This window comes from Epinephelus moara, chromosome 22 (assembly GCF_006386435.1).
Source record: "Epinephelus moara isolate mb chromosome 22, YSFRI_EMoa_1.0, whole genome shotgun sequence".
NCBI lineage: Eukaryota > Metazoa > Chordata > Actinopteri > Perciformes > Serranidae > Epinephelus > Epinephelus moara.
Genome location: NC_065527.1, coordinates 6,582,410 through 6,608,359, shown reverse-complemented (window position 1 = coordinate 6,608,359; position 25,950 = coordinate 6,582,410). Strand labels below are relative to the sequence as shown.

General features: G+C 42.5%; 1 protein-coding gene across 2 annotated transcripts in view; it reads right to left on the bottom strand.

Annotated features, from left to right (window-relative positions):
• The window catches only part of thrb (thyroid hormone receptor beta), a 149,130-nt gene that overhangs the window by 42,028 nt on the left and 81,152 nt on the right, over positions 1-25,950 (bottom strand). For both annotated transcript variants that reach the window (XM_050034638.1, XM_050034639.1), the window contains exon 2: positions 10,452-10,518. The gene's annotated coding sequence lies outside the window, so the exon portion shown is untranslated. The remainder of the gene's footprint in view (positions 1-10,451; positions 10,519-25,950) is intronic.

Genomic DNA, 25,950 nt, shown 5'->3' with positions numbered 1-25,950 from the left:
TAAATCACAAATGATTTACCCGTACAGTGTGGGTTGGAATTAAACAACAACATTCCAGAAATGGGCTAAAATGGTTCAGTGTGTGCCCAGCTTACAGCAATTCATTTACCAAGAACACCTTAAGTCAGAATTTGAAATGAAAAACAAGTTGTGTCTTGGGCTGAAATAACTTCCCTTGTTTCAGGTGCAGCGCAGCAATGCTAGCATCTTACTGCACTAATGTCAAGAGATCCAACCTGATTCAGAAGTTCTGATGAAGGGCTGATTGACTGTATATTGGAAACAGATTAAATAATCTAATTCACTGGGAGATTTTTCCACTGGTTGAAAACTGAAACTTACTAATGACTGAAGAAAAAGACTAAATGTGTGGTTCAGATGTTTATTTTTGAATTCAAAGCACAGTTGACAGCTGTTTGGTTTTGCTTTGATCCAGCTTGGATGACAATCAGAGTGAATGTACAGGAGCCAGCAGGGACAAAGTTTGAGAAAAGGCAAAATACCGAGTGAGTCATTCCAAATGGCATTGTCTCAAGAGGCCAGTGACTCAGTTTGGCATGAACTGCCCTTGACACTGATGATGCAAAACACTTCCATTTAGGAGACTCAGGGGGTCGCCAAAGCCGTCATGTCTCAGACTGTGCTGTCAGCAGCTCTCCAGTTAGAGCCGGCAGTCACACTCAGATTTGAGCCCAAACGAGGGTCAAATAAAAACCTTTTGATATGTATTCAAAAAGCTGGAGCACATTCACCCTCCTTGTTCCTTAAGCAGGTTTTACAGCTGACAAAACTCGACAGACTCTGTGCCTTGAGGTCACTTTCACTCATGTGCTTGCATTGTCTCGTGGTGTGTTGTATGTGTCTGGCTGCACTCTAAAGCACAAGTGGGTTGAACACTTCCGTCTTTACACCGGCACACACAGTTTCTCTGCAACAACAGCTACCACATCCTGCATGACGAGAGGAGCAAGAACATTATGTACAGTACACCGCTTTAGCAAACATAACAAACACAACAGTATGACAAAGAAATATAAACTAACCAGCACGCCCTCCTTTAAATTAGTACCTCGCCTACTCTTGACACCAGTTACACAGCATTATGCAGCTTCAGCTGATGTTACGTAGTGTGTGCCAAATATGACACATAGAAATATAAATATAGAACACTTAAGTAAGATTTGTACTGGTATGAAAAATGCCTATGGCACACATGTTTTTATTATCTTTGGCCTTCATTCAAAATTCAAAAAGCTTTATGGAGCATTTTTCAGCGAACTGTTTCAGTTTTTCTGGCCCTCAGCTCTCATCAATCCTGTTTCCAGCAGCCAGTCCAGCAGACACATGAAATGAGCAGGTGAACATGGCGGAGCATTTAGCAGCTTAAGAGCCGGATATTTTCCTCAGGTGTTGTTAGAGACCAAAAACAAAGCTAAAAGGAGTGAATATTGGACTTGCTGACCCACGAGGGCTGAGAAAAGTGAAAAGCTGAGTAGTTTTTGGAACATGACCACTAGGGATCAAAAGTCAAGATATCTTGGCCTTCTCTTTTACAACTTAGAGCAATCTCTCTCTTAGGCCTTCTACAGATCATGAGATTTCAACAATCTTATTAGTTTAGCGCAAGCTACACTTTATGACACTTATGGATCTAATAAACTTGTGTACGACATCAAGTTTGATGTGTGCAGGCTGTATAATGACAACGGCTGCTGGATTGCAAGCTACGATGTACGTCAATCGACATCAATACGCGAGAACAAAACGTCATTAGCGTTCCCCATCCATCTACGCCGCGGTAGTGTTGAGAGAGAAATTAAAACAAACATGAATCGAGCCCTCGCTATAGTGGCATTTATGTGTGTCGAGGAAGTTTGAAGAAGAGGAGGAGAATATGAACACAGTGGTGGCGAAGGAGAGGCCAACTTGGCATGCCAATTTTGCAACGAGAGCTCGAAGTGTATTTATTTAGCCTGGTTCCAGACCATAGACCCCGCCCACTCAACTGAGTAGGCTTGCATCTCTGGTCTGGCATACTGCAATGAATTTGCGACTTATCTCGTCCAAATGATGGAAGGACCAATGAATGCCTGGGGTGGGGGCGGGTCTAGCGATTAGCCAATCAGCGCCACGCTGATGTCAAGCTGTGCGCCGATGGGTAACTGGTGGGGATAGCAACAATGGTTCTGGGAGCTTCAGTCTGACACTCAGGCTAGTATTTATTAGCATCTACTAGCATTGATCAGACCGTCATTTCTGTTGGTTAATTAGAAAACGCAGGTTGTAACAGCAGTCACACATTGAGATGTTAACAGTTCTCAACAATGAGGTGGCTGAGCTGGCAGCTAGCAGCTAGCAGTGCTAACCCTATGAACAGAGTTAACCAACAGCAGCAGTGCTGACAGAGCTAACAGTGTTACCAGGGAGGAACCAGAGGGTGGGCACTATGCTTCTGCAACAACACCGCTCCAATATCAGTAACCACCATGAGTGCAGTGCAAAGGTACAGCGATGAAATTATCTGTGAGATACACACATGCACTAACATGCACACGCAGCATGCACACGCAGCCACACGTGCTGTGCTGCTATAATAATGTTCTGAATGTCGCATACAGAACCTTTGAACAGCCCACCGTGATGGAAGGGCAATAATGCATTACTAATGCATCCCTTTAATGCCTTTGATGAGGCTGTATGTGCGCTGATAACAGCGTTTAAGGATTTTATTAGAGCCTTGAAATACATTTGGCTGCTGTGTTTGTCCAGAAAAAGTTTTAAGAGAACTTTTATGTGATGTTTCACTAATGAGTTGACTTTTTAATAGGTAATTCCACCCTCACCTACACTGTTGCATGTCATCCAGTGATGAAGTGTGATAGCCACTTTCCCATAACCTGACCTGACTCTAACCCCATCAAGAGGTTCTCCGAGTTACCATGAACTACTTTCAGTTTGGCTGTAGCATGTGTAGGTGGAGTGAATGAGAGACAAGATAACAACATAAAAGCAACTTTGCTTTGAATGGTTGTCTTTATCTTATGCTGGTAAACCCTCAAAACCTTGTTTTGCAGCTGCCGCTAAGCTTGAGCATTTTCTGCTGTCAAACTCCAGTCTCCACCAGTGCTCTCCACAGTAACCACATTCTTAATAAGCATATCTCCGAGTGAAAGCAGAACCACAAGTAATCTGAGCTTAATATGGACACACGTGTGATGTCACAACAGACAGACAGTAGCGAATATGAAAAAAAACATATTGTGAAATAACTCAAGTGTACACACAGACGCCTGCAGTGAGACAGGAAACAGGAAATAGCCCCATAATGGAGTACATGCTGTACTTTTCCTCATTGCCAGCCCTCAGATGATGCGATTATTGCTGACCAGCTCTTAAACCTACAGTTCAAACAGAAAAGCTGTCATTTATTTTTTCTTTTTAGCATTTCTTCCACATAAAACTATCTGAGAACTGCAGATACTGTTGTACAAAAATACAGTAACACAATGAAGACTGAAATACAGATGAAGACCTTCAGCTTGCTCTTGACTAAACATTTTTTTTATGTCTGTTATTAGTTCGTTTTACACGCTTTCTTAAAATGTCAAGCCACCCTGTAAAACCTTTTGCCAACATGAACGACTACAACAGATCTTTAAGAGGGGAAACACAACAATACAACAAATCAACAAAGCTTGAGGCATGAAAGAAGTCAACATTCTTCTACTCTGACATCAAGTTAATGAAAAACACATTTGTATCAACATCCTCCACTTTCGAACCAGAGGAGCATTTTTCTGACTGTGACGTGTTTTTTGGATATCACCAGAGAGCATCCTGTACACCAGCCACTGTTGCGCTGAGAGAGAGAAGGCATGTGAAAGACCGGATCAAAGGTTTCACTCTCGCCGTGTTCATGCTCCCTCATCTTCAAACAGCTTTCAGTGAACCCATTTCTTGTAAATGCTCTATTTTGGCAATGTGGAGTTTAGTTAAAAGGAGAACACAAAATGATGCAATGCATGTGCAGGCTTTCCCACACATCAAAAGTTCAATTCCAGAACATTCAAAACTTAACACCTGCACTACACAGTCAAAAGTAAGTGGACGCCACTATATCTATAGCTACCTGAGATGCCAAATGCCCAAAACAAACTCTCCAAAAGTGCACAAAAGCTCTAAATATAACTATTTATGCTGAATTATCTTATAAAGTAAGGTCCGATTGGTCAGCCCGTGGAGATCAGTCTTATCACATTAAGCCCTTTGGTCATTTATTGTTGGCTCTGAGTGTCTCCCTAGTGTTTTGGACATATGATATAATTCATTTCGGAATATAAACTTTGGTCTCACAGGACAAATCTAATATCTGTTGCTGGCAAATTGGTTTGTGTAAAGGTAGAATAAACGTCCATGTTTTGACTGGACATTTAATTTTGTCCTCTGTGGACTTCTGGCCCCTTATATGTACAGATTTCATCACACGTGAGTAAAAATAAAGCTATTTTTCAGAGCCTGACGCCTCATTGCACAACCTTCTTTAGCAAACACAACTTGCTTAGGTGTCATCACGTGATCGTACGAAACTTGCTGAAGAAAGCTAAAAAGAAACATATGATAGATTTCTAAAACACAACTAGGGATGTAACGATTACCGATATTACGGTAAATCTCGGTTAATTTTTACACTGTAAGAATGACCGTTTATGTTTAAATTAATTACATTATCGCGGTGGATTATCAGGATATGTAATAACAGCCTCATTCAAGTCTCATGATGCAGGTGCTGCGTGAATGCGTAGCATGTGTAAACACAAAGAATGAAAACATGGCGGAAGCGGCACTCAGGACATTTTCCCCCCAACTAAACACACAAAGTCTGAGGTCTGTGTGTACTTTGGGTTTCTGAAGAATGCTGAGGGACAGCTGGTGGAGGACAAATATCCTGTGTGCAGAACATGCAGAAAGAAAGTTGCTGTGAAGGGTAGCAACACAACAAATCTGCTGGCTCATCTCCGTGACCATCATCCACAGCTTTACAGCCAATGCAAATTATGCCATGCAAACGTTAGTTATTGTGTTTTTACTAAGATTGTCATAATGTGTAACTCTTGACGTATACAGGACATTTGAGCCGTATGTGTCCTCCTAAACGGCGACTAGGTTTTCCGTTTTCGTTTAAGACACTTAGGAGCTAATACTAGCTGAGTAGCTAATAGCCGTATTAGCAGCTATGTTGTTAAGTGTTTCAAAATGAAACAGAGCTGAAAACACTGATCGGAGCCGACAGAATATAAACCGACGTAACGTAACGCTAACTGAGATCAACTATGATTGAATCACTATGATTATGGTTATTGTATGGCGAGCTAGAATCGATACAGACGGCCAGTTATGCTTTCTCGACATAAGCTCAAGGAAACAACATAAAACGCTGCCGTGTTAACCTTTAACCGAGAACCTTAATGGGGGCTCTCGGTTTTATAAGGTTAATCAAATTCACTGCTCATAGTCTTGACCTAACACACACACACACACACACACACACACAAGAGAACATGCACTCCTTTTCTCATACAGGCACTCCTCTCACTCACATGCACACTTCTAATGTGTGAATTACTCTGTGTAATGATGACCATTGCCCTTAGGCTTTTTTTGGTTTCTCCTGCACATTTGTGATATCTATTCTATATATTGTATGTTTTTTGTTCTACTCTTGCACGGGTTGTTTCAGAGAGCCTGATTCAATGGCTGACATTCCTGCAGAGATAATTGCTATTCCAGCATTAGCAACACCTGCATACACTGCGAAGCAACTCAAGGACGGACTTATCAAAAAGCCAGTCTAAAAGAGAGTCTGACAATATGTAAAATAATCCTTTAGCTCACTGCTAACCACAGCTATAACTTCAAGTTCTCGTTTATGTAGCTAACGTTAGCTGGAGCCTCGAATCACAGTGTGTCCTTCACCTCACTCCCCGCTTCTACAGACCACCTCGCCTGAAGGAGAACAGGCAGCAGCTCTGGAGATGGACCCCAGCAACCTGAATCCAGCCATCGCAAACCTCAGCTCTGGGGAATGGACACCTCTGGCTCCTTGCCTGATCAGCAAACTTTCTGTTGCTGCAGTTACAGAGGGACATCCGGCACTGGGGGCTCAGCACTGCCCAAATTTGAGCCGCCAACCAAACGTTTATGACTCCTGAGCTGATGCCTGCTCTCCTCACAGCCAAGCAATCCACAGCGGCAGGGAGCAAGGTGAAAGGACCACACATATGTCTGTGGTCGTCTGGTGGGAGGGGCTTACAGGACAGAAAGGAGAGCTGCAGGAGGAGGATGTATTTCCTTTTTTCTTATTTCTTTTTGCCTTTTCCAGATTTCTGCATACCCCAACTTCAAACTAGTTGCTCCAACCTGTTTGGCTCATGTCCCCTTACAAAAAAATCAGTGTGTAGTTGGGGCCCCTGATCACATTTTAGATATCTATGGGCTGGTAGCAGTTAGTTTCCCCATTAAACTTTTAGCAGTTAAAACTAGCTCCACCTTGAAAAGCTACAACAGTAAAATGCTGCTTACACATTGTATCAGTATTAGATCAGTAGCAATCAAATAATGTCACATATAATAATACTATATCTGCAACAGGGGACATTTTACTGCAAAGAGTACTTTTAATTTGGATACTTTAAGTACACTGTGCTGGCAATGCTTTTGTGCTTTTGCTAAAGTATGGTTTTGAATGCAGGTATTACTAATAGAGTGTTTTTACAGTGGTGTATTAACACTTTTACTTGTACTTCTTCCCCTACTGAATGCATCACATAACACAAGGCACACTTAAACAAACAGACGTACAATATTATGCTAAACAGAAGCAGTAGATGATGCATTCAGCTGTTTTGAAGCCTCCACAAAGGGCACCGGGGCCTCATCTGAGTCTGAGTATCAGCCCCTAAAAGTCCTCCTTGGTAATCTCACCGTGTGCTGCCCACATCATGAATCAACACTGAGTGGCAGCAGTAAACAATAGTCATAGCTTTGACCAATATGCATCTTATTTGAGGTGGCATTCAGATAAGAGTTGATCTTGATCTGCCGACCATTATGCTTAGAGCTCTCTAATACTTAATTTACGAAGCTGCATCACACTATGCAACGTGATACAGGCTCATCATCATGGCAACTGGTATCACATAAAGGACAGCAGATGGTGTTTTCATTAAAGAATTCAAGCTGATAGAAGAATCAACCGATTGACTTTGTGTCGGAGTCTCTGGTGCACTTATCATATTACATTAAGTTCTCTAGCTGCCGGGAAAAAACACACTGAGGCCAGTGTCAAAAGGGATGGCTGACACACAGCAGCTATCTGACGTGTTTTGGAAATGCTACAGTGTTCCTGTAACACCGTGCACAGTCATGAGCATGATCCCTCACTGGAGACTGCGAGCTGAGCATGTCCAAATAATGCATCGGTAGTATTACAACCAATAATCCATGCAGCGCTGTAACGACCGGCAGCGAGAACACAGCCATGACAAATGGCTGACAGCTGGAGCTAACAGTCACCTGCAGACCCGTGAACGAGGTCTGGCGTCTAAGTTATCTTCATTACATTTTAGCTCCAACACATTTTCCCATTTTATGTGTGCAGATGGAAGCCTTTTTGTTTTCAGTCTGACATCTCCTCTGAGCTCCACGGCCAGTCTGTTAGTCTTCATTTTTTTAATAATTTTTAATAAGCTGTCACATATATTTCCCCTTCTTGCAATATACTGTGTACAATGCTGCTTTTGTAAAGATTTATGATGACCCGAGCCTTTGCAGTCAGTGTAGCAGCTGCCATTATTTAATGGTCAAAACAATTTCACTCATAATGTTCTGTTCCTTTTTAATTAGCTGACATTAAATCAGTCACAGTCAGGTTTTGATGTATCAGCTGTTGTTTAAAAAGGCGACAGCTCGTGCTGAGTGCAGCAGGACTTCTAATACACAGCAGCGGGAGCCTATAGAGGAAGTGTTTGCATTTTGTGCTTTTTATAGCCGCCGCTCTGCTCCAATGCTCCCATGTGACAGCCAAACTGTTAGCAAGGAGTTTGGAGAACAGAATGTCCATTGTGTTTAAGTCCAATAAAATATTGAATTATATCCGTGGTTAAAACTGATCTGATCTGGGGGCCTCTATGGGCTCTCAAATAATGATATCCTATTATTGTGTAACATCATGAAATGCCATGTACTTCTACAGCTTCCTCTCTACTTGTGATAAAACTGTTACAGGAGAATTTGGATTTGGATCATTTACATGCACATGTGTTTCCCATAAATGTGTCCATTGTGACTCCTACTATAAACTGTATGAAATAATGGATGTAGCAACCATGACGTCACCTATTGGTGTGTGGACTTCCAGTTGAAGCCTCGAGTATGGAATTTTGGCCGACATTGTCTTGGATTTTTGAAACCAGAAGTGAACACATTTGAACAAGAGAGTGGCGCTAGCTGCTAGCTCGGTTAGCATGGTGCATTTACAGCTAGCTATAGTTAACTGTGATAATGCTAATTTTCGCTAGCAAAAACAGGCTTACAGACATTAAAACAAAATGTCATCCTGTAGAGTCTTTTAATATAAACATATGCTGAGCAAGAAATGTTTTGTCAACCAAAACATTACAATTAACTTTCATGAACTGAAAACACACTGAAATAGTGACAACTACAGCCACGCCTATACCTTTACTACACCATGGTTACGTTACCTAAGTTGTTGCTGTGCTAGCGACTTATCCAACAGTCCCTCAAAGTAACCCCATCTTTCATCATGCATTACTTTAAGCCTTAATAACATTTAAATGGCTGAGGTATATAAAAAGTCACCCTTTGAACAGTTGACATGAACATTGAAATTAGGTATAGGCATCAAAACCCTTTTTGTACCGGGCTGTAAACATGCTTATTCAACACATCGACACATATCGATGCATGGACCTTCCATGTCCAGATACGATGTGCAAGGTGCCCTGGGTGTGTTGGTTGCTGATGTTCTGGTCATGCCCGTAACTTGTTGCCAACTTCTGCCTGTCACATGCATTGTCTTCTTTCAAAATACTCCTCCATTTTCACAGGAAGTTTACCGTTAACATACAGTCTTTCAAAATAAGTGTGTCAGTACAACACTGCAAACTGATGCTTGTTTTACTCCAACGTCCAACGCACGTGGTTAGCTTTAGGAAAAAAGAACAGTTTGGTTTTAATCCTACGGGACACAGACGCTGCTCTCCCGGGTGAAAGACAGTGTTTGTTTGACCGATCCACCACCACTCCAACCCGCCCTACTTGGACATTTGCCGCCTTGACTTTCGTTCTTGTCCCGCCGCATTTCCCCCTGATGCCACCAAAATGTTAAACTATAATGGCGACCGGCTGCGTATCATGTCGATGTTAAAGGACGGCTTTTTCGTCAGTGTCTGATGCAGCAAGTCACTGCCTAAGCGCCAGATTTTGACGACTTCAGAGTAAGTATTTCTGCTGTATAGTTAGACATTTTAACAGAGGGTCTACACGGACTGACTCACTGTTGGAGCCAGCCTCAAGTGGCCATTCACTACAGTTTCTGGTGAAGGTTGCCTCTTGTTCCTCATGCAGTCAGCCATTATGTCTATTTGGGCTAACTGCTAGTGGGCTACTTTCTGTATTTACTTTGGGCCACACTCAGAGGCAAGCATTTGAAATGTTTCATGTAAAAAAAACATTTTCTTGTAAAGCTTGGCTCAATTTATTCTGGACCTTGGAAAAAGCTGCTGATATTTTCACCTCTAGGTCCATTTAGTAGCTACTCTAAAGCGTCTGATGACATGATCTTCATAAGCAGAGGGAATTGTCATATTTTAGATGTTGAATTTCCCCTTTATTTCTGAGCACCTAAAGGACTTGTCATCCATGTTAGCGTCTTGGTTGAAAAAATTTCAAATTCCCTGACAACTGGGGAGACTTAACCTGTCGATCACAATCATGAGATATACCTGAGAGCTCCTGAACACAGCTGCTAAATGGATCTTGAGGTGAGACAACTTTTAGACCAACATGGAAAAAAAGTGCTCAAAAATAAATCTTATTTTACCACATCACCGAGCCCTGTGACACCCACTACGAAAACCACGCACAGTCTGCAGCTTTCAAACCCAAAGACAAGAAACAGAACAAACAGACAGATCACCAGTCTGGCACATGGTGATTTAGCCTGGACCAGCACCAAGATTTGAGCTTCATTACATCTACATCACGACTTGCAACTGCTAGAGACGCTGATTTTCAGTGTGTATGTGCATGTGTGTGTGTGTGTGTCTTGGCCACAGCAGGGAGGTCTAGCAGAGAGAAACACTGTGTATTGGCATTCTGCAGGCTGCAGGACTCTGACTGTGCGGAATTGAGCAACATGAAGGTCTTACCAGAGGAAGTGGTGAAGTCTGACTCCAGGCAGCGCTGAGGAGCTGCTGAGCTCCCCGAGAGAAACACCTACAAAAACACACACACACATAGAGCCGAGTCAAGCTAATGAGCAACCGAGATCAAAATCACAGTCCAGCAACGAGTAGGTCCTCAGGAGGGCTAGAAACGATCGAAAAACATATTGCCATGGCATTATAAATTGACCTGAGCCATTTTAAAGTTTAAAAGCTTCTCACTGACGAGGGCAAAGACATTAAGAGCACCTCCAACTCAGATATCAGCCTGTGTTTTCATTGCATTTTGAAATGGTAAGTCAGTAGAGGCAATATAAAGGAAGTCAATACGTCACAGTGAAGCACAGACACCAGTTTTAACGCCTTTTGTGCTGAGTTTGTGTGGCAGGATGTAGTCAGAACACTACATCCGGCTAATATGACATCAGATAAACTCCCACAGCAGCTTTTAAGTATTCTCTCGTGGTTGCCACATGTGGTCACAACCACAAATAACCCTCCCCAACTCACACACACTGCAGTAAGGGCGGAGAAACCCCAGTATAACTTTCTTTTCCCTTTTGGACCGGCATCCCTCATATCTTTTCATGTGTGTCAGCCCCTGAAGCACAGAACGGCATTTTGGGAGGAAAACGGCCATAAATAAAACAACAGTGACAAAACAACATGTGCAGGGAAGCAGAAATGCTCAGCGTGGTCTGGTGTTTTGCAGTGTAATGATCAAAATGATCAGAAGTTATGTTAAGTTTGTGGTGAAATCGCGAGGGAAGAAGGAGAAAAAACAGGAGGTGTTTTGATTATGACGAGAGTGAGACGGGAACGCATTTGTTTATGTCATTAATTCAGTGGAAGGACAGGGCTGGTCATCTCTCTCCGACAGACGGCAATCACTTGTAATCAGACTTAATGGGCACTCTAATGGGAATGCTTTTCCTCTCTCCGTGCTCTGTCTGTAGCACTCTGTAACACACTTGTCCACACACAAACAAGCGTGCACAAGCATGTGTGCGTGCGCATATGCAGCTTAAAGTAACGGCGCACTTTTGCCTGAAAGGAAATTATTGTTTTAATAATACTGTCTATCCATAACAGTACAACATAATCAAGTCCTATTTGTATGTAATGCTAATTTACATACTTGCTTGGTTTATACTCTTCGGGTCTCATTTGCATTCATTCATTTGCAGAGGCTGGTTACAGCTGAGTCTCAGCTGGTTAAAACTCAGCTCTGTCTCCTCTCGCTCTCCATCAACACTCAATATTACAGACACAGTTTACATTGCTCATCAACCCATAATCTGCTTTATTACTCTTTCTGGCAGTCTTGCGCCATCAACAGTTACGATAACATTTATTCTATTTAATGACTATTAGTAAAGGGACAAGTTTACACTGTACAACAGCGCTGCACACTACAGCATTTAAAGCCTACACTAATTTGCAGTTCCTGTCTCTTGATACGCCTTTATATTGTCGCCACTAAAGTAACTGCTAAGACCTGGAAACACATGGCACACAGTAGAATCACTACAACGAAGCAGTGCTTCCTCAACTCTTTTATAACACCAGCACCCCTTCACGGTGCCCCATCCTCGTGCCAGACTGCCTGTTACACTATTATGACATCTGAACGCTGTGAGCTGTCACACTTGTTCTAAGTGATGTTGCTGTGTTTCCAGATTTCAGCAGTTAACCTGCAGTAAAAGAAGTCTTTCTTACATGTGCCCAGATATGGTGATGACAAATGAGCAGTTACCGGTGCCCCCAAAAATTATCTGCAAATACACAACTTAGCTAACAAACAACAGTAATAAATAATTCTCTTTATTTTTTTGTACTGTGCCTGGGACGGCTTTTGCCTATTCATTTAAGTTTCTTAAAATTAAGCATACGCTACATTTAATACACTGGATTTATATAGCAATTTTCAGGATACTCAAAGAGGCTTTACAGAGAACAACAACAACAGCAGTCCAAAAAACCCCAACAAAATCCATGGGGAGGTAGCGAGGGAAGCAGTCCAGAAAGGGCGAAGTACACTGAGTTTAGAGGTTGTAGGCATTTAGAATATCTTCACCTCCGATAGAAAACTGACGCCATTATCTCAAAGCCACCAGACTCCATTGACAAAAACAGTAATAATAGCCCTTTTTAGATAGGAATTGTGCAAATCTGCAGGAAAGCCCAATCAGTCTTTTTTCAGCATTGGCAGTATAAAAACAAAATCAGGGAGTGCAGCAAAATGCCGCCTACCTACTTTTGTTTATACAGAATGTGCCTTTTTCGGGGCAATGGGGTGCGTGAGCAAGTAACAAAACATCGAGCTCAGCGTGTGACGTAAACAGTGACGTGGGAGGGAAGCTGCGGCTGGTCAGTCCTTCTGTAATTCTTTCATAAGTTGGCCCGTCCTTCACCGTTCCCGTCATCTGACAGTTAATGGCCTCTTCATTTGCGAGGCCAAGGAGGGCGCGCAATTCCTTGTCTCCCCAGTTGCTCATCTTTACAGTGTCTGTCAGGTTTGTGTTTCCCTCTTGCTACTAGCTGCTCGCTAATTCCTGCTATCAGCTGTTTCCTGTTTATCCACCGCCAGTGGCTCGCACGTGCGGCATCATCAACAGCTCCTCCCACAAGTCATCAACAGCCCCTCCCGTTGCGGAAGGCCGCCTCGGTCTGTTTAAACTAAAAAGGTTCCGCCAATATGTCTACCCTACGAGGCAGAAAATTGGGCACCTCGGATCAACTCACCAATCCGGCTCTGTGTGTCTAAACGCTCGCAGCTTGCCGGCAAAACGGCCCAACATTTGCTGAAAATCTGGCAGTGTAAAAGGGGCTTGAGATTCTCAGAACAAAGGAGTTGCTGGTCTAACACCACCTCCATCAGATAGTGTGTAAGTAAAATATTCAAAATATAGCATAAACTTAAACTGAAATTGATTTTTTGGGTGGTTAAAATGCATTTTTCTGTGGCCCCCATCCACAACAGCACACTGTTTAGCTCCCCTGCTGGTAGATTTAGTTTATCGAAGACGCTAGTAAAGCAACACAGATCATAAACTAAGCACAACAGAAACTCCGTTTAACTATAAATCTTTAAATGTTGGTGAAAAATGACGACAGAAATAAACAGGTTTGCTGATTTCACCCATCTCCGCAATTTAAAATCAGTTGCCAGTTGTCTACCTGGATGATTATTGTTGGCAGCGTGACGTCAAGGCGATATAGTCTATATTCTATTTTCCATTTTGTCATTCTGTTGATCTCCTCTGTACACACGACATCTATTGCACATCTGTCCTGTCTGATCCCTCCTCAGTTTCTCCTCCTGAGGTGTCGACCATATTTTTTCCACGTTAAAGGTTTTTTTTGGGCGAGTTTTTCCTTATCCACTGTGAGGGTCCAAAGGACAGAGAGATGTATGTATACACCAAGATATGCTGCAATGTGCCAATTAACGCAGGCAAGAAGAAGATGCAAGCTCGTAAACAGCGATGTAAAAAACACCCTGAGTTTTAAATACTTGAACAACTTTTGTAAATGTTTCATGATGTTTGTGAGTTACGCTGAATATAAAGATAACTTTTGTTTGTTTACAGGAAAACTCCACAGGGTCCCTTTAAGAAGCCGAGGCAGACATTTTCACATTACCACTCTGTTGACAGGAGGTTTGAAATGCACCATTTTGTGGCGTGAAAAACACTTAAGGCTACGTATTTGTCAAACCTGTCACTATATTCTGAAAGAAGCACATAAGACAGAAAAAAATCATGTCTCTCCTCCTTGTCATACTGCCTCTAATGGCATTTGCTAGAATGAGACTGCATCGAAATCAACCTATGAGAGCAGAGGAGTTTCTAACACAGCTGTCAATTATGTCAATCACAGCTTGTTAACTGTGGTCAGATTTAGGCAGCGCTGATCAAATGTGAAACAACCAAGCCACCATGTTGGAAAGAGTTGAGCCAAAAGATTATCTGTCTCGTTTAGTGCTGTGGAAATGTAGTGACAGTGATTTTCTGTAAAAGTTACCAACTACAGCTTTGAGAATTTAAGTTTTTAACCTTCTTAACAAGTCCATATGATGTTATACATATATATATATATGCTGCGAGACAAATCATGAGCAAAATAAGCAAAATAAGCAGTTAACGCTAAGCATTCCCTCTTGGAGCTGGAGTGTACCAATGACAATCTCAAAAACACAGATTCTGACAGCCATGGTTTTATATGTCACATATCTAATGAATCAATCCCATACAGCTACAGCAAAAGGAGGGGTATCAGAGGAGAAGCAAGGCAGGCTATGTATGCTGCCAGGAGAAGCCTGAAGAAGGCAAACTTCTCTCGTGTGCGACCTATCTGCATTTTGCCCCGTTTCCACTGAGCAGTCCGGTTCAGTTCAGTTCAGTGCGTTTTATTTCCGTTTCCACAGTGAAAAGTTGTAGATGGTACCAATGGCACCGTTCCGTACCGTCCCCATGTTTGGTCCCCCCTCTGTTGGGGTACCTAGCACACAGATGTGGTACTAAAAGGTGGAGCTGTGAACACTGCAGTCTGATTGGTCAGTAGAGGACGGTCACTCTGCTCAGGGCTGAGTTGTGTCTGGTTTTGAGGCTCATGTAACCACTGTTCATACTGTGGAGAGTTTTATTAGTAAACTGTAACTATAAAATGAAAGGATGTTTTGCTGCCTCTCACAGCAGCTGGAGTCTGAGAAAAAATAACTTCATTCACTGGGCCGACTGCCGGTGACTTTTAAGGTGGAACATTAACTTGTAATGTTACTCAATGCATGAGTTGATGACGTGAATCCATCAGCACACCTTAAATTTCACTGTGACAACTTTGACCATCACTTTAGTTTTTATATGACGGACACTTTTAGTAATGAGTGGATCTTCAACCTTTTATATATATTACTTTCTACCAAGTTAAATGAACTTCTAATACTCTGGAAAAAAAAGCGTTGTGGAGCGTCGTTCCTGTGGGCTACGGCAACACTAAACCCCTGAGCTTGCCTGAGAAGGACTAAATGCACAAACCCACTATTTATATTTAAATATCCCATGGAGAGAGACTCTCACTGCAGCCTGTTCTATTTTGTTCTGAAAATGTCTGCATGCAGCCTCGTGTGGACGATAAACCAGGTGCAGACTGATAAAGGAGGAAATACAGCGAGTGCTGGAAGGAGCAGTGAGTGACAACCACCTCGCCCACATTTAAGGGTACTGTTTGTGGTGGAAACGCTAGGGTCTAGGTACCATGTCTGAAGGGTTACTGTTGGTTCCAAAGGTACCATACTGAAAGTGTTTGGTGGAAACAGGGTTTAAGTTTCACTTTACTCTTCAGCTTGTCAGAGCTGGCGATCGGCAACAAGGTTTATCTAACATTATCAACACATTGTCAGCTATCTGATTACATAGTCAAGCTGATGGCTCATGTTATCTATTGCTGGAGGTTTGTGTGTTTGATGAGCTGCGTGACTGAGCACTGGAGCTGCAGGTGAGCAGCTGGGGGGCGGGGATCATTTCTATTTTCCTACATCCATGTTTACTAAATGAGTCAAAGGTGTCGAGTTACATGCCAAGTTGTCCTTTTAAGGCATGACAGGATTTTCTTTCATGAAGAAAACTTCTAAATGTGTAATTCGGATGAATAGAGATGAGTTTTTAGGGGCTTGATCAATGCCTGATGAAGAACAGTAACACAGAGGAAAGAATGCATTTCCAAATTTAGCTGTCTCAGAGTGAACCTGCGTACGTCACCAAAACTGCTAAAGGCCACAGAGCATTTTCCCCTACGAGACATGTCTTAATTATGAATATATAATTATCATTACATCATAAAACAATGAGTTTTCCACTTTAAAACAAATCTCCTGCACTCTGTTGTTAGTTATTGATCCATATGTGCCTGTCAGTTGACACTTCTCAGCCTTAAATATAATCTATTATCCTGTATTCAGCCAGGTGACAGCCTCTATGCACAAGCTCAATGCCTGCAGAATACCTTAAAAGAAATAATAGAAATGATTTGTTTTAAGTCACTTCCCGATCTTTTGCAACAGGTAGTTACCATTATCTTTGGCTTATAAATACATCTGGTGAGCACATAGAGAATATGACAAAGACAGAACTGCTAATACCTTTCTTGATTCCAACTTTACTAGTCACGTTTTCCCTTTAAAAAAAAAAAAAAGCAGCTTTTTCTAAAATATTTTCAGACTGTGATGCCATTATCCAGCCAGAAATGTCTGTGTGTGTGTGTGTGTGTATTTTGGTGAGGAGAGACACAAGGAGAGAGATGAGAAGAAAGTACATGTGAGAAAAAAAAAAAAAAAAAATCACCCACTGATACACTGTTACTCAGTTTCCATGGTGATTTGAGTTATATTTGACAATGTGACGCACATTTTCAGCATCCACTTTTGCTGTTAGTCATCTTCATCTTTTCCAGGGCAGTGAGCTAAAAGTATGAATGGTTCAGACCGAAGAGAAGTAAGACAAAATGACATTGGGGCCTGCGCCTGGGCCTGGAGAAAGTCAAGAAAAGACATCCGGATGAGAACTGACAGGCTGGACTGTAACAGTTGTAAATGGTTAAGTTCAGGCTTTGGGGCAGAGCTCCTCCTTGGCATTTTCCTTTAAGGGTGTGTCAAGTGGTTTGCGGAAAGCTTAATGAAAACAAGGCTTTCTTTTGCCTGTGATCCAAACTCGCGAGTCCCCACTTGATGTTTCCAGTGTGATTAGCACTGCGTACTCCAGTTACTTCACCATTAACTCCGACGAATGAGCACTCAGTCTGGATATAAACTGAATGTGAGCTTGAGGTCTGGAAAGTACATCTAATACTTGAGGATGCAAGAATGTAGCCAGAAATGCAAGAGCTGATGTTACTGGCTTTAAAAGCTCACAGACGTTGTGTTATTATTCCGGTGTTGTTCACGCTGTGGTGTTTGTGTTGAATCCGCTCATATTAGCTACAGTAGCTCAGGGGATGATCACCCCCCCGTCACCTTTTCTGCAGCGAGAGGCGCCTCTATCCAGTTGTTTATGACAGCATTTTTGCACACTGCTGTTGTTGCTGTTGTGCTTCAGGCACCTGGCGTGCCTTTGTGGGTTTTTGGAGAAACGGTCTAAAAGCGCCGCAGGTTACCAAATGTTCAAATGCCCAACATCACTGCAGCTTTTTCCCTCCTGTCCAATCAGGTAAAAACACAGAAGAGACGTGCTTCTGTTGTGTTTTACAAACATGCAAAGTGGAGGAAATCTTGAACAAAAGAGAATATCATGATGAAAACGAGTATCAGGCCTGGGTCGTGACTAAAACAATATAACATGATGTCATTATTTAGCTAAGTTATTGGCAGTAGCATTAATCAAGTAAATATCACAGGAGTCTGCCTTGTGCTACAATCTAGAGCCCATCTAAATCAAATAGTGGTGGATCTTTTGAACCAATGTAATGTCCTTTTCCTTGGTGATTCTCAAAAAGCTTAAAAAGATCTTTGGTCCAGGACAGTGTTCAATTTATTACGATTTCCGATTTGCAGAGTGTTTGGATGGCTGATTCCAATTTCATTTTTTTCAAACCACTTTACAGCACACAAGATACTGCAATATCTTCTATCTTTCCTTTATTAGAGAATTTTAACCAAGATACAACCAGCTTTTCAATAATCATCTCAAACAAACAACAACAGTGACACAGGTTAAGAAACATTTTCCTTTTTGCCCAAATATAACTTCAGGTGCAGTATTTAAATAAATAAGTAAAAAAAGGCAAACATAAATAAAAACATAGATAAATAAAATAATAATTCTTGGTGTAAAGTATTTGTGGGTAATTTCTTGAATAGACAAAAAAGTAAAAATATCTCCTGTGGAGAATTCACACAGGTCCACAGGGCGCGCCCGCCAGTAAGCACACTGACACGCCCATCTTCGGCACGTGGACACACGTCTCGTCAGTTTCAAGCGGCACAGTGCAGCAGTGAGAGCTCCGCAGCTCAGTTTAACAACAGTGCAGCAGTGAGAGCTCCGCAGCTCAGTTTAACACTGACAATTAACAACTTTCTCCTTCTCTCTTTTGATGTGTGTGCATCAATGATTAAGGTGAGAAGCCGCCCATGTTTCACTTCCTCACATCGTCCAAGCCATGAGTCGCACATGTGTGCGTGTGTGTGTGTGCGCTGCTGATGTTACATGATGTCAATCATCGGCGCAGCGGAAATTTGACCGGCGTTTTAAATCGGCATATTTTAGACTGACCGGCCAGTCACAGGTCATGGCCGATCACGTGAAAACCGGCCTGATTCTGAGCACTGCCGATAAATTGGTGCAAGTCTAGTTTTGGCACAAAAACCACCCTAGTTATGGTTTTGGTGGTGTAATCACGGCTGGAAACGCAGCAATGCCCCTGTAAAAAAATGACCCCAGTGGAAGAACAGCAATGGGTCACTAAAACCACACGTTAGGGGGCTAAAATGCTATTAGAAAAACAACCGCAGATGGCTAAAAAATGGCCACCTTCAAAGGCTAAAAAGCTGCATGAAAAACAGCAACAGGTCACTAAAAACAACCTGTTTTATTATTTGCAGCTGTCTCGTCACTTTAGAAACATTATGCTACGAACAAATGTTATGTATTTGTGCTTTGCAGAAACATATAAACCCAACATTTTCTTTTGGCAACTGGACTGTGAGGAGGAAACCATCACTGCACCTAGTGTCAGGTTTAAAGGAGCTTTAAGCTGTGAGGAAACAGTGCAGCACTTGAGACATAATGACATGCACAGTTGAAGGGTTGATACATGATCATGGTTTTGGAATCACAGTTGTGTATTTTTCACTACAGCACAGAGTACAAAGAAACCAAAACTGTGCAATTACGTCTCTAGTATTTTGAAATGTAAACACTCCACAGTGACTCATTATCAAACTTGTGGTTATTGCACTGTCATGTTGGGGAGAGTCATGCGTCATGATTTATGAGCTAAATGCATCATTCACAGACCTCCTCTGGATACATCACTCATTACTGCTGCATGAACTGCAAAACATTCTTACTGTTCTCTGCTCACTACTTCAGGACATGCATGTTCAGACAGTTTTTGGTAAACAACAAATAGTTATTGTGTTGATTCTCTGCATTAACTGAGGTGATCACTGTGCACATGCACACAACAGCAAGGAAGCAGAGTGCTGCGCTAAAGGCTCATTAACGCTCCATGTTAGACACGTATACAGACGCGGATGGAGCCTTCGGTCTGTACTCTGTGTTTATGTCGTCTGTATTTTTGCATGTTTATTGAAAGTTTATGGATATGGACGAAACTGAGACCTACCACCTGGACTGGTGGGGCAGTGCGATGTAGTGAGAGCGTGACCCAACCAAGGACACAACAAAGACATTTTAAAGATGGCAGAACGGAACAAATCAGGAATATAGTGAGAAAAAATCTCCATCCACATGTCATAGTGTATTTGAAGGCAGTATAAATGAGCCTTAGAGGTGTTCATGTGGCCAGAACGTGATCTACTGTGATGCATTTGCGCGTTTTGCGTCAATCCTATGACATATCAGCTTGGTCCCTTCCCCAGGTTGTAAAATACTGACGGCAAAGGCACCCTTTGGCATTTCTATGTGATGCACCGGGCTTGCAACCAACTCCAATGTAAACCAATTCACTGCAATATTTGAAGCTGCTGGACAGTGTCAGTTTGAAATGGTCCCAATAGTGACATAATATAAAGAAGCTGGCACATCCTACGATAGGGTTGCTGGGAGGGGCGGTGGATGGGTCCAACAAACCCGGGACTTTCACCCAAGAGGCCGATGTTCGCTTCCCATACGAATGTTGAGCCAAACTATGATGCTAACTTAACTATGTACTTTTGTTGCCTAACCACAAGGTTGTGTTGCATGGCGTAAACTGACACGCCATCCCAGAATGTCAACAACAAAAATGGGAGGCGCGTAATATGTAGATGTGAATGGCACTGACCAGGAGGTGTTTTGTGACAAGTTGGGATAGGAATTGGTTGAACAAACACAGACTTTTACTCAGGAGACACTCAGTCAAGTAATCGTCTTTTCTGAGTATACATGCAGAAGAGAAAATCGAATTTCTGACCAAGTACGTCTGACTCCGCCTCGATAGGCAGCACTGTGTTCTTTTTTAACATAGTGTGTATTGAACTAGTTCCGGTTCTTGTTCAGGAACTTTTTTAAATAAATCTGCATTTTGCGTTTTCCTACCATGCATAAACTTCAAAATGTTTAGCTCCTTTAGCTGTCCGAGCATGAATGTTGTTTCCTCTTCCTTCCAGAAGTGCATGTTCTGCTTCTCGGCCGCCATGGTGTTTGTTTGTTTGTTTTTCCAGGAGTTACTGCACTGCTGCTATGTCATCTCCTTCTTCTTCCGGGTGAAAGCCCACGAAAGAAAAAGTGGTGCATGCACAGAATGCTGAGTCCGACTCCAGTGGGACTAAGTGGATACATACAGCAATAGTTCGATTTTCAATCGAACTATCTAGGTGTGTTAGTCGAACAACGGATAGTTCAATTTCAGTCGGACTAAGCTGTTTACATGCATTTAAAGTCCGGTTTCGGTCAGACTAAGCCAATAATTCGATTTTCTCAAGCTGCATGTACATGTAAACATACTGGATGCTAACCATGTGTTACAATGTGTTTTACCCGGGAGACAGCTGTGCGTTAACCTGGAAATCAAGATGCCCCGCCCCTAGCAAATTCGAATTTGAGCCCGCTGAATCGCCATCGGACCAATCAGATCAATCTATCTGACAGTGGCCGGCTGTGGGCAGGCGTAACATGATGAGGACAGCGCTGTGCTGTAGGTGTTAAAAAGTAAACAGCCAAGATGGCAGCTGCCGAAGGGCCGTGTCCATTCAATTTAGCTTTGGAAGAAACACTAAGCCAACTACACTTATCTTTTTCCTTAAGAGAGGAACAGAAGACTGCCCTAGAAGCCTTCATTTCTAGGAAGGACGTTTTTGCAGGTTTGCCAACGGGATACTGCAAAAGCATAATATATCAGTTAGCCCCACTGTTCGGCAAACAAATGGGGCTTAGTGCAATGAATACGTCACCTTGCTTTTTGCTCTGATTGGCCATCGTGCTATCCAATTGCGTGCGGCGGCATTTGAGTTGCCTCAGTTAGTGCCGCCCCTTGGGTAGGAAGGGTGTATCGGTGAGGGCCAGACTCAAAATCTTTCTAGATTTGAGTCTGGATTTCCAGGCTAACTGTGCGTCACATCAAGACGTGAAAGGGTACATCTCACAGAGACTCCAAATAGTGCCTTCAGTATTAGTATCACAGCGAGCGGTGGGATAGGATGAACATGTTAGAAGATGTTTCATGCCTTGATGATGTGTCGCCTTCAGCTCCTAATCTAATAACTGAGCTGTGACTGTATCTTCCAGTCCTCCCTCGCGATATTTAAAACTGATTAGCTGAGAAAAAAATGCAAAACCTCTCCATATACAGTAAACCCATGTATACTTGTCTGCATTCAATCACTAACCTCAAGGACCAAGGCTACACATGGCAGCTTTATAGTAGAACCTTTTCATGCGAAGCAGCAGCGTTCAGTTTATACCAACATTAAAGCAGTGGAATTCATTACAGCTTTCATAGCACAAAGGAGATTAGATCAGAAAACAGTGCGGCATATTGAAAAAAGTCAAAGTAAGAACATGAAGGTAGGAGTAATACTCAACTCCAAGGATGGCACACAACTTTGAATTTGTGAGTCAGACAAAAATTCACCTCAAAGCACAAGAAAGCAGAAAGCCGTGACAATGCTGGAGGCTGAGAGTCCTTAAGTGAACCCAGTCTGAACATGATCCTCGCTGGAATGAACACCTCCTGTAAGAATTACGTTTGTGTACAGCTATTTAACTACATTGCGTCAGGAACAAGCTGTGCTATAGGATGCTGGGGAGGGGAAACGTACAGAGGAGAGGCAGGCGTCTGATTAGAGAGAGGAAAAGAGAGTCTCTCTGGAGCATTTAGAAAGACACAAGACAGAAGACTGTCAAGACCACCCCTCAAGGAAACCTTCGAGTGAGTGGACCTTTGTGAAGCAGGCACACAGGTAAAGATAACTGACCTAATTAGTCTGAGTCAAGCACCACTCTGGGCTGTCAGCACCTGAGGAAACGGCTGGAACCAAAATGAGTCAAGGCCGTAATCACTGCCAGCGCTAATTCCACAAAGTGCTGAGTAAACTGTCTGCATGGGACTGTCGGACGATCACACTGCGTCAAGTGTGATTCGCACTCAAGCATCAAAGTTCATTCTTGACCTTAGGAGCTGCTTTAGATCTTTCAACTACATTACAAGGTCGCCATCAGCAGATGGAGTGTCCTGGAAAATCCATCTTTAAACTCCCCTTCAAAGATATGATTTACATGCTGCATCTGCTGATGAAGATTGCATGATATGTTTGAAACAAACCCCAAGAGCAGTGCCAGGCTTTGCAGCCAATTTGACATAGTGGTCAAACCGTGGAATTACAATTTTTGGGTCTGTCATGTGACGCCAGTGGGCCCACATGGCAGATGTGCCATAAACATTGTTAAAAGGGACATTTTTTTGAGCATCACAACCCCTCGTAAAACTCATTTTATTATCAAGATCTGATCCGATAACATTTTGAAAGCCTAGAAGAGCTGCACGGTCAAATAATCTTATCCCCATTTAAGTTAGGAGAGGGCTAAATCAGAAGGTATTCATTCGGCGCCTGCTGTATGAGCCATACATTCAAGCTCTGGGATGAAGTCTTCATGGGAAAATACTATTAAAACTATATCGAAGAAGGTCATTACCAAGCGGCAACCTTCTGGGCTGAAAAATGAAGGCAAAACCTTAGTCTGGCTCACCAGACCTTTCTCAAGAAAAGAAAGGTCTGGCTGGGCCGACTCTCACTTTGAGATTGGAAAAAAAAACGCCCCGGCTGCTTGTATTTCTTTCAACCAATCACAATCGTTCTGGGCGGTGCCACCCGGCTGCTTGTATTTCTTTCAACCAATCACAATCGTAAATATTGCCGGGGGGAAACAGGTTTTGGTGTAACATGCCCACAAAAAAATCGCCTACAGGACGCGAACCACGGCAGAAAAATTGCTACATCCCCGCAAGATCAAACACCGCAAAAGTTAGTAAAGGACGTGTTGAAAACGGTTGAAAACTGCTACACAACCGGAGGTGGTAGGGCGGGACTTCAGCGGGTGGCTCGTTCCGCCCAATGAGAGGCTGATCTATGCAGCGAACTTCCGCCCACTCAGACTACCAAAACCTTAATGCCAAAAAACTGCAGTTCCTCTAATGGCCACTTGAGGCTGGCGCCAGTAGCAAGTCACTTCCCATAGACTCCCATTTTAAAATGTCCAACTTTACATACATTTCATTAAGGCTTAACGTTATGCATAATTAAGTGCAGGTTGTCTGCCCATAGTGTCCTTTGCTTCTCAGTCAGATCCACCCCTCTCGCTCCTCCACAGCTCTAGCCTGGAAATCCAGACCCAACTCTAGAAAGATTTAGGGTCTGGCTATGAGTAATGAAAATGGCCCAACTCGAGGGGTGGCACCAAGCATGCATTTGAAAATATCACTTCACGCTATTGGATAACACTACGACCAATCCGGTCGGCAAAACAGCAAAAACGTCCTTCTTGCAAAGGAAAGATTCGAGCGCCGTCTTCTGTTCCTCTTTTAGAGAAAAAGCCAAGTCTAACTCGTTCATTGTAGCGGCCAAAGCCATTTCAAACAACTGGTGTTCATCCGTAGCCATCTTGCAATGTTTACTGACTGATTCCGGACTTCGTCGTCGCAGCGCTGTCGTCATCTGTTTAGCTCGCCTCTGGCCCGCCTATATCAGATACACCGATGTGATTGGTGCAGCTCGGCTCCAACGGCATGGGTAATGAGCATCATTACTGATTGCCAGAGTGACTCGCTGAGCAAATTCAAATTGTGCTCTCGCGAGAACTCTGGATTTCCAGGGTACCACAGCTCTGCAATCTCGCCCAAATATGGTCAACTCGAGGCTTCAAAAGAAGAGTCCACAAACTAGTGGGTAACGTCACGGTAGCTATAGTCTATAGTCAATAAAAAGCAGCATTTAGCCTTTGGATGATATCATGATAGGTTTGGACTGATGAATTGTGATGTGCGTTAGAAAAAATAACTAAAAAAAAAAAAAGGTCCATAATGGATATCGAATATTACTTTTAAGAGAAAACAAAACAAAAAAAGCTATTGTTTTATTCTCAGCAAGAATGTGTGCATTTATTTGTTCGTCTCGCTTTGATGTAAATGTGGTTTGTGATTTATTTGAACAACTTATCCATCCAAAAAAAGTATCTTGTCAATTTTATCTTAATCCACAATGAAAATAACCATTAGTTGCAACTCTAATTCAATGCGCAATGAGAAAAGCATCTGAGAAGTTGAAACCAGGCAATGTTTTGTAATTTTTCAAAAAAAACAATTAATCAGTTATCAAAATCATCATTAATATTAGTATAATGATTAAACCTCTCTCTATTTACTAAATTACATGACTACTTGAATTAACTGAATCACTGTTTCACCAAAATGTGCAACATGATAAGGATGAATGTGAGAGAAGTTTACCACTGCAGAGAAATACAACCCAGGCACCCCAAAAAAAGGTTTGTATTGTACATTTTTGCAAACCACTGATATGAAATTTATACATTAGTATATAGTGGAAACATTAAAACCTTATGTTTCTTTGTGTTTAAACAAAGCTGTGGTTAACGTGTGGTTATGTCCAGGCAGTTACCACTTGGTTATGGTCAGGAAAAGATCATGTTTTGGCTTAAAACACCTGGTTTTTGTGGCACAATCACAGCTGGAGAAGCTGTCTCAGTACAAAACATCCGCTCTGTGACACTGTAGCCGGTGAAAAATGAGCGACGGGTTGCTAAAAACAACCCGTTCTGTTGTTTGCTGCTCTCGAACAGTGGTCTGCAGTGGTCTGCAGCTTGGCAGTCGTCTCGCCTCATGTCACGCCATCCACCATGCCCTCCTCCTCCCTGTGACAAAGTCACTACGTCACTTCAAAACGCTGATATCAAAGGTATGACATGTACTAAAGGAGCATATTTGTGGTTTGCAGAAATGTACGATGCCAACATTTTCTTCCTCAGACTTGGCTGGAAAAAAATATGTGTGTGTGTGTGTGTGTATGACGCATGGGTTAATACTGCGAACATACAGGGTGGAAAATAATGTGCAGCACTGGGATGTTGCAGATAAAGGTTAGAAAAATATCTAAATTTCATGCATCTCTTGCCCTACTAACATCACCACCTTACACAACACACACAGACACACACCTCCCTTTCTGCCTGACAGTCTCTGCTCTCGCCTCTATGAGCGAGTGTGGGTCACATCAGGACAATGCGCCGGCTCGCAGACTCTGTCTGCAGCA